General features: G+C 38.7%; 1 long non-coding RNA gene across 1 annotated transcript in view; it reads right to left on the reverse strand.

Annotated features, from left to right (window-relative positions):
• LOC126260854 (uncharacterized) overlaps window positions 1-13,794 on the reverse strand; it is a 201,587-nt gene that overhangs the window by 82,351 nt on the left and 105,442 nt on the right. The window lies entirely within an intron of this gene.

Here is a 13,794-nt window from a genome sequence, read left to right on the forward strand (position 1 = left end):
GACCAGGGCTGTGAGAAATATAACCATCGGAGCGCTATCTGTGACATTAATAGTTATCTTCTGGTCACTAGGACGTGCGTAATGGTAAGGAGTGGTCCCGTCAAAACGCAGCATTTGATGTAATTCCAAGTACCAGATGACGTGCATGCTTATTAGATCAATTGGACCTACAATCTCGATAACAGACTGACTGCTCTGGACAGGAATGTCTTTGGCCAATAATCTAAATTTACTTACATTTCAGTTAACTCATGTGGGGAACCTAATACACACGTTCAGTTACCAGTTCTCTGCATGTGCGAAGTTATTCACGGAATACGTGCTTCACCGCATCCATTAACTGATGTGTTCTGCGTCAACCGAACATCTCTCAGCGTTAACACAGTTCCTGGGATGATCAAAGATGTGCAAGGATCTGTGTGAACTTACCGTTCTGAAATTTCACTCAAAGTCGCATCACAGTTTAAGTAAATTCTTAGGTAATGTAAAATATTGCCTGTGTGATCGCCTTTCTGGAGTGCTTAAGGGGCTTGTGTCAGAGACAGAATCAAAGTGGCTCTAAACCTATATCTTCACTCTACGAATTACTATAAAAATATACGGTACTTCTTAACCCTACCACATGATACATTGTCTTTTAGTCCAACTGAAGCATTAACTGTAGAAAATGTGATTATTTATTAGCTTTTGCACGTTCAGTTATTCCTCTAAATTTATTTTCATAGTCTTTACAGGGAAAAGAAGTAGCTGTATGTACACACTCATTTGTAGACTTCGTCGTGAAAGATTGTTCTTGGACATTTCTGTGCATATTTTGCGAGTTATTCAACTTGCAGTTTGTGTCGGATCAAATTCATTAACACATTTTCCTAGGGGGGAGGGGGGCGGCGGCGGACAAGGCTGTTGTTACCCACATTGCCCTTCTTTGCGAACGCCCCCAAGTAGTATAGTCAGCACAGCATTTCTTTGGTGCAGTTTGACCGACCTTCAACCCTGGAAATGTCAACGCTGTACTTGGCCATGAACACATGGCGTCAAGAGCCAAATCCCTCCCATCTGTGACATCATTACCCTTTATTAATCATGCTGATCATTGAATTGCTTCTGGACTGCTGATGTTCAGTTCGGTACCTGGATTTTGAAGTCAGGAAAACTATCCATTGTATGGGTACATTCCAGCAGCCCTAAGTTTGACATTCAGAAGAAGTTTCATCAAGACCGCTGCAGTGTTTGAAACATTAGCTACAGCAAGGAAACAAGTGTGGATCTAGCGACCTGAGAATAACTCGACCTGGCCGTCTCATTCGGAAAGCTTCCCACCTTGGCTTGAACAGAATTGGATCGTGTGGATGTCACTCAGCTGCCTTCGATCTAGAGTTAGAAGATCTAGCAGTGACCTCCAGAAATGGCACCTATCTGTGGATACCACCAACTGTGACTCCGGAGAACAACACACCATTGAACACCTACTGGTGTGTCAACTATGCCCTGCATGTTGCCTAGAAGAAGATCTTCCGCTCACCACTACGAGCACAATTGATTGTACAAGATTTTGAGCAACAATAGTGTAGCTTAATAATACTTTCTGTATTTTGTTTTTTATTATAATGCATTCTGTTTGCTGATGATTCGCATATATAAATCTCTCTTTCTTAGTTATATCATAATCATGATGTCACTAGGCACACCCCTTTTTATGACGTCTCATTGGTGGGAAATTCAAAACTATTGACGAAACAGGCAAGTTGTAAGTATCCATGTTCGATCCAAACGTCTAGTATAATTCTTTTTAAACGATACGCAATCTTCACTGCACCTGAGAGAAATGGTGCCAGATAATCCCAATGCTACAGTATTTCCAAATCGAAAAACACACAGGCATTACCTGAACTACGTAAAATGATCCTCACATTAACAAACAAAACAAAAAAGTATTGTCAGTACTACAGTAGTTTAAATAGTTATGAGAGCATGCTGAAACGTAATGTTTCCAATTCTTTTTATTCTGCTCTCAATATCGGTTACCGTATTACATGTCATGCATATTACTCGGTCGACTTTACCGGCTTGGAATGGACGAACTCTACAGCAACGGATGACACTCATCGAAATCGGTTCATGAACTCATCTGAGAAAATCGTCGGATAATACACACATAAATCTGAGTTACGCGTGGCAAATCACGAGAGCGTGTATGGGCGAAGAATTTATATATATATGAACAAAATACATATTTTCTGATACAGCAAATTTGGGAAAGGGAAATTTAAGAAAACTGCATCGGATAAGAACACTGGGACATGAGGAAGATCAGGTTGATAACTATTTCTAGGCGCCGTGCGCTTTCTGTGTAAAATCTTGAGGGATAACACCGCTGTGATCAGTAATTTGAAGTAACGAGTGCACACAGGGACAATGGTAACCCTTACTGCTGCTTTAGCACGCATGTCATTAACTGTCTTCTGAAGCTGGAAATGTTATTAAGTTCTCTGATATAATGCGGGCGGATATTCCAGAGTCTGATTGCTACTGAGAAGGATTTCGAGAAAATGGCTGAACGATGGAGTGAGACAGAAAGGATTTTGCTCAGAAGGGAGCAGATGTTCCTGCTGTGTTGTTCGGACATGTCGAGGAGAGATGCGGGAAACAGTGCACGTTGATAAGACAGTACAGAAGGCTGAGGGTATGGAAATCTCTAGGCCTGGAAATCCCTACGCTTGTCTGCATGCAGCCAGGATAGCTGTCCATATAAAGGTGAAATATGAACAATGAGTCGAAATCACAGATATAACGAACATAGACATTGATAACTATTTCTCGGCGCCGTGCGCTTTCTGTGTAAAGTCTTGAGGAATAACACCTCTGTGATCAGTAATTGGAAGTAGAAGTGTTTATGCTTTGTCTACAGTCCTGAGTTACTTATTTCACTATAACAGAAGTATACAACTATGCCCATATTTCACTTCCCCTATAGTTACTTTTGACCCTTCGTTTTGGCTACTGATCAGAAATTGTTTGTCTAATTATTCCAGTTATTGCTTTCGGACCCTTGCTGCATTTCGTGTGTTGTTTGTGCGGAAGTATTTCCTGTGTGATTGCTATTGATCTCTCTAAACCAGTTCAGTGATGTGCCCTAATACTTACCATACAATTGCTATGAATGTCGTTAGTTACATATGTTTCACGAATCATGTTTGCGGCCGTACATGTAATCCAGCACCAGCTGTTTCAGTATAATAGAAGTATACAACTGCGCTCATGCTTTCTCTGCTCTGTAGTTACTTTCTGATCCTTCATGTGAACTACTGATTCAGAATCATCTCTCCACTTATACCAGTTAGATCTTCCGTCCTCATAATCTGCTTCGCACTTTGTTTTCGACGACGGGTTCCTTGCTAACATACTACTCATCTCAATACACCTGTTTAGGCGAATAGTTCCTAAAATTCCCATCCATTGCGCCACCTGTCATTTGTACTAACATGTTTTATTTTCCATTAATAAGTAGGATTCTGCATATTAATTAATAAGTTAGCTACGTGCACTTACAAATCGTTTATTTTTTGTGGCAACTACAGTTATGTAAGACGTTGTCTCGTTATTTTGTCTTACTTTTGTCCCTCTCTGAGACCAACCTCAACATATGCATGTCATTAGCTTGTATTATGTCCAAATTTGTTGTCTGATTTCCTTACACCGTATCTGTACATGCAGTTTTATCCCTAAATAAGCACTTACAAGCTCTCTTGGCATTAATGTATTTCATTGTTGTTTACATACTATTCCTCTTATTTTTTGGGACTATAGTATTATGCTGGGCACAACTTGATTTTTAAATCTCGTAATATTGCGGTAATTCTTATTAAGTAGAATTTGTATCTTTAAATTTTTTTGTAGTTTTCTTTCTTAAAATTTAATATTCTTGTCTAACTTGTACTGAATTGTCGAATGTATAGTTATGTGAAGAAGACGACGAGGTGCCAGAAACCGGTCAATATATAATATTTTTTTTTTTGCGCAACTGGTTACTGATTTTTTTCAACAAACCAGAAATTGCGTAATAGGTGTAGTTTACTGTATTACCAAACATATCAGCACCTAAAATTCTGTCTCATCATCGTACTCCTTCACAACTAACAGCAACAAAAATTGCATCCTAGTGTAGTACATTAAAAATATGTAAACACCCACAATTCTGCCTCATCAATAAATTTCTCTCTGTATTATGTACTTCATTGCAAAGGTATGTCAAATTTCATCTGACTTTCTCTCTCGCTCTTTCTCTCTCTACTTATCTGTCTATATATCACTCTGTAGTGGTTACTTGAATAAGTCCTCAACAACATAAAATATTTCAGACGGGAATGAGAGGAAAAACCCCAAACAAGAACACTGTAAATGTAAATTTTATTACAATTTTTTTCAGTATCACATTATAAATCTCTTTTACATTTTTTTACAGTTTCATGCATACCCTGAAATCATAGTTAACTTTTTCTTGCAGCACAAATTGTTTAACGTTTTATGCTGTCACTCAGTGGGAACATAAGAATTTAAACACATTACTATTCACCTTCAACACTTTTTAGATTAGCGTTTATTGCAAACAGTAGGTTGCTCCAGTTCGAGTAAATACGTGTGACTTCGCCATCATATAACCAAGTTTTAACAGTGTATTTGTCTTACTACAAAGTGAATTGCATTTTTCGCAAAACTATATAAAATATGAATAATATATCATTAATGTAACAATCAATTAGTGTGTTGTACTGGAATACAAACAATTCAGTGTAATAAACACATTCATTTAATCATACACTTCAAAAGCAACAAAGCGTTCAGAACCCATAAATCACCCCTTCTTGAGCGACTGTATTATTTCACATTAACTTCTGAAGGAGCAAATAGATCATAAGCAAAAGCAATGATTTGTTTATGATAAATATGCTTGCAAATTAAACATAATGCCGAAAATCTGTTTTTAGAGAATGAACATTAGTTTCTCTTATAGTTCCACTTTGTGTTACTTAACTGACATTATATATATATATATATATATATATATATATATATATATATATAGTTCTCTAGTACAAACAGATGACTGAAAAGAAATTAGGTTAAGTAATATCACTATTTTCGAAATAATTTGTGTTCATATTGTTCAGTTGTTCACTCTATCTTGACGAATCATACACACACTGTGTCATTGTTGATAAAGTCAAGTTCACCATCAGAAACAGCCAACAATCTTGATGGTACATATATTGTACAGTTCCTCAAGTAAACCAGCACTGCCACCCCAAATTTGGTGTTGATGCATCTGCCACTGAGGAATGGGTGTACTCTCTCTTCTCGAATGACAGTAATCTTCTGGTACATCTACGCTTCCACCGTCACCCTGGTGCTTCAAGTTCTGCGACATGGAAGCAGAAGAATCCGTATGTTCAATAAGGAAGTGCCTTTATTTTTCAGTGTACTTGTAGTTCGATGCAATGTGAAATATCAAAATTTATGCCCGATTGCATGTGACCCCTGATTTGCATTTGTGAATGTATTTCATAGTCCCCATTATCTTGAATTGCAGCAAGTAATTTAACTATAAATTTGATACTTGAGCCCTGACTTGCATTTGTAAATGTATTTCATAGTCCCCATTGTCTTGAATTGCAGCAAGTAATTTAAGTATAAATTTTATACTTCATTGATAGAAGTGGTATGTAGTGCATGGGAATTTTACATTTTATTTCCAAACAGAAGAAGAAAGAGTTGAACTAAGACAACTATTATGATGAAATGACAGCATTAATAACGTCCTACTTATAGGGGCTGGTCTACTTTTATAATATACCCACTTGCTGCGGCAACAAGCTACGGCTTGTTCCGAGTTGTTCCAACTTATTCCAACAGGCAAAAGTGATCCATCAGCAAATTGTAACGAGTCCTGTCTTGTCGACATCTGCTTTCAAGAAATCAACATATTTCAATGAACTGAGTCGAATACACATGCACTTACACATTCCAAGGAAGGGGAAACAAACTAGAATTCAAATACACCTTTAATATATGCACATTTTGCACATTTAAGAAAACGTAACACAGTCTCAAATGCCTCTCCGTCTCGAAGCTGCATATCAAACGAAAATGCTTACTTTGACTATCATAGCAATAATTACAATTTTGTGGTGAAAATCATCTCTCACTAACATACGAACGTTTCTGATAAGCCGAACCGCCACTTCTTGAGTGTCGAAACAACAGAGACCGCTATGAGCCAGGATGCGAGATTTGATACACATACACAATGGCTGGCCAGAGAACACATTACGGTCCCCTCTGTCACTCTGTTAAGCTCTAACCTTTTGTCACTGTGAGTCCATAATGATGACACTATAATTCGGCCTACATATTAAGTTCCCCTTTAAAAACATATACCCTTCCTCAATATTTGTTCCCAAGTATCCAGTGCATGCTTCTCAATATGCTACATAGCATGCCATAAATATAAGAACTTTTCTAAATCCGCAAAATGCACCTGTTCTGGGTGTTTTTAAATTAGTGGAATGTCCTCATATACACCTTCCAAATCTGCTATTGAGTCTTCCATTTTATTATTTTTATAATTTTGGTAAACATCAAGCAATAATCGATACCTTACAAAGCTCCTATTCACTAGACATTATTTTATTATCATGTGAATCATTACCCACTGCTTTGAAGCTATCAGTAAAACTGAACAAAATCGATATGTGCTGATGTTTAATTGGAGACTATTTTCCAATCGTGAACATCAAATGCATTATCGTTCTCCCCAATAACGATATGTATGCCATCACCTCTCAGTCACATGTATTTCATGCAGGCGTGAGATTTGGAGATATATATATATATATATATATATATATATATATATATATATATATATATATAGCCTTTGTTTGAATTTTAATATTCTGGAGGAGAGATGGCTTTATTAAGGGCATCAGCAATCCTGAGAATTTTACCGTAATTAGTTCTGAAGAACTTGTGTAACGCTGTTTAGGAGGTTTAGTTTTAAACAACAGGTTATCTAGTCCTTTCATTCCAGGGTACTTCACGTTGCGAATTACTTAAATATTTCCATCATCAGTTACCTGTAAATTGCGAATCACCTACACTTTTCCTATCAGTTCAAATATGATGGCGTATACTGTACAACACATTTTCTTTGTCGGTCTACTAAGAATTGATGCTGCCAGTTTCCTCTGCCTGTACTACAATTTTCTCATGTGACTTCTCATCATTTCATCATACTTCTCATTATAATCATTATCTCCATCTTTTTCATTGCCCTCATCTTCTTCTTTCCTTTTATTTGCGAATGTTTCCAACTTCTGCTTTCATAAATACATTAGTTTTCGTTTGTTTGTTTGGATTTATCTTCTTCACCTTGATCTGTCTTCTTTCGAAACAATCAACTGTATTTTACTAAATCTTTTTAGCAGCTGAGAAACTGGTCTAAATTCTTTTTCCAGTACAGGCTCAAATTAAGTTTTCCTTTATTTAGCTACAATGGTTTCCTGTGGATATTACAGCGCAATTTCAAAACTTCTTTCATCCAATGGAACTGGGAGGCATGTTGACAATCGCAATGCTCAGTCAGCATAATGAACTGGTGACATGCAAAAGTCTCCATTTACATCACAATGAAGAACTGCTCTTACGTAGCACAGGATGTGAATTACAAATATAGGTAAAGAAATTAATACAATAACGTCCGTTATTTAAATTATCTGCTTATAGCTAGGAAATTGTAGGCATTATCACTCGATGCTCTTTTACGTATTTCGAGGAATGCATTGAAATTCATATCTGAATTAACATGATCGCTAAATGCATGTGTCAAATTACGTACGTCTTGTTTGACTTGAATTGTTACATTTGCATTTTCTCTCATTAACTGTTTCAGAATTTTGCTGCAAATGAAATGAAACCGTTTCGCTGTCACGCAAAGTGGTAGCTATCCGACTCAGCTTAGGACATTATCAAAACCGTGCTAGGTGAACGAGTTCAGCGCTCGTTATACATCAGTTAACCAACTGATCACAGTATCTGCGTATAAGATGAGTCAACAGAAGGCTCCGCCACTGAAACGGAACAACGTCACACTTAGACAAATGAATTGCAAATGAAGATAAATTGGCTATGTTTATTTTTAGAGGGTTGTCTAAGCAGGGTCAGTGGTTGGACAAAGAGTTTGGTTCTCAGATTCAAATCAAGTCTTAGTTTAATTAGTCAGTTATTTACTCTAAGATCTGGACATGTGACACATTAAAATGTCAGAGAATAAGGTTCCAGCGAAATAAACGTAAAATTTCGCAAAACTGACTGGGAAACTGCTCCAACACAACTAGCACGACCTCACCTAAAATAATGAAATTTATAGCTATGTAGAAGCTCAGTTGAATCAAGAATATCCCGCTAACACTGTGGGTAGGTACCTTATTCACGTGGAAGATAGCGTGGGAAACACTATAATCTTTGCTTATGTTTGCAGATAGCTAAAGCAAAGTAAACGTGTCTAAGATACACGAAACAATACAACTGATCAATAAACACAAGTTACATAGCAAATCCTGCAAATTGTAAACTTCTCGGATAGTATACAGTGCTAATGTGAAATGCGTCACTTACGCCAAACTCAGGAAATAGGCGTGAGATCCGGAATGTAATGGCAACTGGGTTAATGATGCATAGAAAAAGGTGAAAAAGAAGCCGGAAGAAGCTATAGTGAAGAACCGCTACGGTCGCAGGTTCCAATCTTGCCTTGGGCATAGATGTGTGTGATGTCCTTAGGTTAGTTGGGTTTAAGTAGTTCTAAGTCTAGGGGACTGATGACCTCAGTTGTTAAGTCCCATAGTGCTCAGAGCCATTTGAAACCAAATCAAAATCACCTGTGGATATAATTGTTTTTGTTAATGTTGTTTTGCCCATAGTTACCGGTTCAAGGATTAGATACCTGCGGTGGTATTATAGTTTGAATGAGGAAGCAAAACTTTCTGGACTTAACATTCCCCCTCGTTTTAATCCAATACAAATATGTTCGTTATCTTGGCAAATCACGTCAATTGTGTAAAATTTATGTTTCATGTAGTTTATTTCTTCTTCGTATTTACAGAAACGTAGCCTGGACTTCAGGCCAATAGAATAAGCTTAACTCAGAATTTTTTCTGTCAGATCGTGTTTTGTGGTAGTTTATTTTAATGACTCTGATAGTTCGGGTTTAATTTTCTTGATTTCGCTGCGAGCAGATAGCCCCAGAATGAATCATCCCGTATTTCCTGCAACGGCTACGTAATGAATGTATCTTAAGCAGTTACTCTCACGTATTTTCTATTTATTTATTATTCTCCTACTACCTTCAGCTATCCATAAGATAGGGCTTCTCTTCACATGCAACCATCACTTTACAGCGCGATGAAAAACAAGTACAAAAAAGGCAAGTAAAGAGCAAAGGACAGTTAACACAATTGTTATAGCAACAAACAACCTTTACATATCTGTTTCAAACAGATGAGGCGCAATACTACAGATCCCTTTGCAAAGAGAGTGAGCTGTCAGTCTCTGCTCCTATGCGGATCTTCCGGCATTTTATTACAAGCATAAATTTTTGGAGTTCCTTGTATTCTGTACCATTGCATATGGACAGGTTCACCTGGCTTTCAACGCCATACACCAAGTCATTGGTAGCAGGAAAGAGATACAGAATTAAGAAAATCCCTTTTACCCCTAGCGATAGTGAACGGTTTTACCGCTACGTGGCTATTTTACATTGTGTAGAGCGAGTTATTAGCACAGTCATTTGTGCTGAAGCCCCAGAAAGTGAGAATGTTCTACAAAAAAGTGCTCGGTGTCCCGCAAATTCTATCAACAACTCCTTCCGACTTGGAAACACTGTCCACGTGACTTTACGGAACATATTCCAAGCATTATCAAACAAATCGAAATCTTGAGAACCACGTAAAGAATATGTTGGTTGTTCTTCGACATTAACGACGTAATCCACCATGAATTTGTTTCCGAAAATACCGCAGCTGACCAGTATTGTCATCTTCAGCTGAAAAAATTACTGTGTATTGCCTGAAATGTGGCGATCAAAGAATTGGTTTCTTCAGCATGACAACTGTTCTGTTGATAAAGCATTGAGTGTCATTTACATTGTGCCCCCTCTCGTAAATAATGTCAAGACTGTGGGTCGTAAAACACCTTCTTGTGTGATCTGGACACTATTTTTACATCTGATGAGTTTATTCCATAGAGGGCAACAAAACTAGCCAGAAATTTGTTAATCTTCTGTTTTGTTCACTCGATGAAAGTGTGGAACCGTACAGATAGTCCTGTGGTAGTCAATCAACACAGCATTTAGTTCGTAGTAACCTCTCACCTGCTGTGTGACGTAGGCGGACACAGAGAAGTTACTTTACTACGCTGCGTGCAGATCCCATGTACGACAGCGTGCTCAAAGGTAATGTCTCCGTATTTTTAGGTGAGAACTCTTAATGCTTTTTGAATAAAGCAAACGTTATTAACATTGTGAATCTTTATTCTTCATTTCTACGTATTTGCAACCCTTTGCCGCTAAAGAGCTCCGAATTGTAGCGTGTAACATGGCGATGTTTAACGTAGCAACGTTGTTGCGTGTGAAACAGTGTGCTGTAACCGAGTATCGAAATGGAGGAGTCCTTTCACACATAGCGTACCCTCTCCTTCAGCAAGACAATACTTGGCCACACACGAGTGCTGTGACATCTGCAACAATCCGAACCCTTGGGTTCAGTGTCATCGGCCATCCTCCTTTCAGCCCCGACTTCATCCCGTCCGATTTTCATCTGTTTCCAAAATTCAAAGATCACCTTCGAGGATTTCACTTTGATAGTGATGAAGAACTGCAAGCAGAGGTGAGGCTGCGGCTCCGTCAACAAATTCAAACATTCTATAGTGATGGTATCTATCGACAAACTGGTCTGTTGTCGGAGGAATAGTGTTTGTGGCCAGGGTGACTACGTTGAGAAATAAATACGTGGATTTGAAGAATAATGACTTAGAATGTTAATAAAGTCTGTTTTATTTAACAAGGTTTAAGAGTTTTCACAAAATAAATACGGAAGCATTACTCTTCAGCAACCCCTTGTAGATTCGTAAACAGGAGTGTTTCAGACTGTGAAAATGTCACATAAAACGTGTTCCACAATTCCACAGAGTTTTGATATCAGCGATATAGGTGTTCGGTTATATGCAGCTGTCCGACGTCCTATTTTTGCAACCTGGAATGATTGTCATTTCTTTTAATTGCTTCGAACACTTCAAAGCTCGATCTATGTAGGTTAAAACGATGTTAGAAATAGACCATGTTCTTTGACATAATCTTTGTAGAGTCGAACTAACACTTCAGAATGTCCAGAGAGCTATGCCATACTGAACTATTTTAGTTGTTTTTTAATTATGCTGCCCTTTGTCTGTGTATCATTTCAGCGTTAGTGCGACAATCTAAAGAGGAATAAAAGACAAACCACGTCCACTGAGAATAAACCTAATTACGTTTCTCTTATTTACATCGCAAGCTTCTGTCTTAAAGAGAATTTTGCTATGGTCGTAAGAGTATAATGTGTTCACTCAAATTGTTCGGTTGATCATTACTCTTAGCAAAACAAAACAAATAAATAAAATCCTCTGGGGGGATTGACGTACCGCGTATTGTTGCAATTTTTTTTTCATAAACAAATGTCGGAATGTGTCAAATTTCCTCGCGATTGTGTCGTATGCCCGTCGTGGAATGCCTGTCTCAGTTATGGAACCTTAAAATTCAGATTGGTCTCTAATGGAAAGCCAGCTACCAACAGCAGAAAAATTGTGGACCAACGACGAGAAACAGTCATAAAAAAGTGGGGCTTTAATTTTTTGCTTATTTACAGGCACATGCCTGCAGTCCCGGCACACACTGAAATCCTCGTGTGATATTACCGTAGCACGCCGGTAGGAGACCTAAAGACATATGACGCATCACGTGCACCAGTGGACCTGAATTGCGACGTTTGCTATTCGGTCCTCTAGTAGCGGCGTGCCACGGTACTGCCACGCGAGTGTTTCAGTGGGTGTCCAGGCTGCAGGCTTGTGCCTGCAAACAAACAAACAAATGTTACGCAACTTTATTGTTTCGATCCGATAATTAAAACTTCATCACTACCTCTCGTACATCGTACCGGATGGTTTTAATGATAGTGCAGCTTTTTTTATAACGTTGTCAGAGAGCCTGACTTTTTTTTAATTGACTAACCACGTCCGTGAACCTTATCACGAGGTGTTGGCAGAATTCTCTAACAGCTGCTTTCTAGAGATTTGAGATGTGGTATCGTCAACAAACTGTCGTCTCTTTTCTTTGGGCACATGGACTTTTAACCCAAAAAGAAAGGTCATTGATGTTCCATTTGTATCTATAACCCACCGCACTATTTGCATCCGTCGATTTCCTTTAGGTCTTGACACTTGTAGTGATATTTGCAGGTAATTCAAAGGTAACCGGAAAGTCCGCGACGGTAACCCGTGACTGGAGTATGGGACTGACCGCAGGTACACTGCATCCTTTCTATTCACCGTGACTCTAGGAGGGGGAGGAGTGGCGTGCCCATCACCGTGGCCGCCTTTTAGCTCCCACTAAACGCCTCGGTACTCATTTTGACAGCAGGATGATGGAGCTGGAGCATTGTTGATGGGACTGGAACTACGAAAATTCCCCTCCCCACTACCCACAATTGAACCCGGAATCTTGTGGGCCGGAGTCTACTGCTCTATCCGCTACACCCCAAGGACAAGTAACAAAGGATAATTGTTGAATACGGCATTCCAGACGAGCACAGACACAGAGAGGTCTTTACCCTCTGTGACAATAACACTGGCTCGTCGGTTGGCTGATTTGGGTGAGGAGACCAAACAGCGAGGTCATTGGTCCCATCGAAGGATGGGGAAGGAAACTGGTCGTGCCCTTTCAGAGGAACCATCTCGGAATTTGCCTGAAGCGAATTAGGAAAATCACGGAGAACCTAAATCAGGATTCCCGGATGCTGGTTTGCATCGTCGTCCTCCCTAAAGTGAGACCAGTGTGCTAACCACTGCGCCACCTCGTTCGTTTGTGACAGAAAGAAGAGTCCACTTACCAGTTTGAAAGAAATCCTCCGCATTTAATCAGATGACTCAATCAGTTCTAAAGCTCTGTTGAGACCGTGACAACAATTAAATACATGAAGGCTGCCGTTGACCAGAATTTTCAGCCTTATCGATGCGAAGTCTATCATACTGAACGCAATTGCCATCTTTGGACAGCTGCAGGAACTGAATTGTTCGATGGAACTCTTTCATGGACAATAACAAATGGTTCATAGTAAATCCTTTGTCGCTAAACTTTGAAAAAACACGCTACATGCAGTTTAGATCTTATATGAGGTTACCTGCCAGTATGTGCCTAAATTCTGAAGACAAACAGATAGAAGAAGGTGACAACCTTAAATTATTGGGATTACAGCTTGATAATAAATTCAACTGGTAGGAGTAAAGTACAGAACTGCTGAAGCGCGTGAACAAATCGCTGTCTGCAATGCGAAGGGTGTCAGATACAGGTGATATAAAAATAAAAATCTGACTTAGTGTACTTATTTTCATCCTCTAATGTCGTATGGGATTATTTTTTAGAGCAAATCAACAAGCATAGCTAAAGTTTACTGGGTCCAAAAAGGTGTAATAAGAATTATTTGTGGTATGAAC

This window comes from Schistocerca nitens, chromosome 5 (genome assembly GCF_023898315.1).
Source record: "Schistocerca nitens isolate TAMUIC-IGC-003100 chromosome 5, iqSchNite1.1, whole genome shotgun sequence".
NCBI classification, from domain to species: domain Eukaryota; kingdom Metazoa; phylum Arthropoda; class Insecta; order Orthoptera; family Acrididae; genus Schistocerca; species Schistocerca nitens.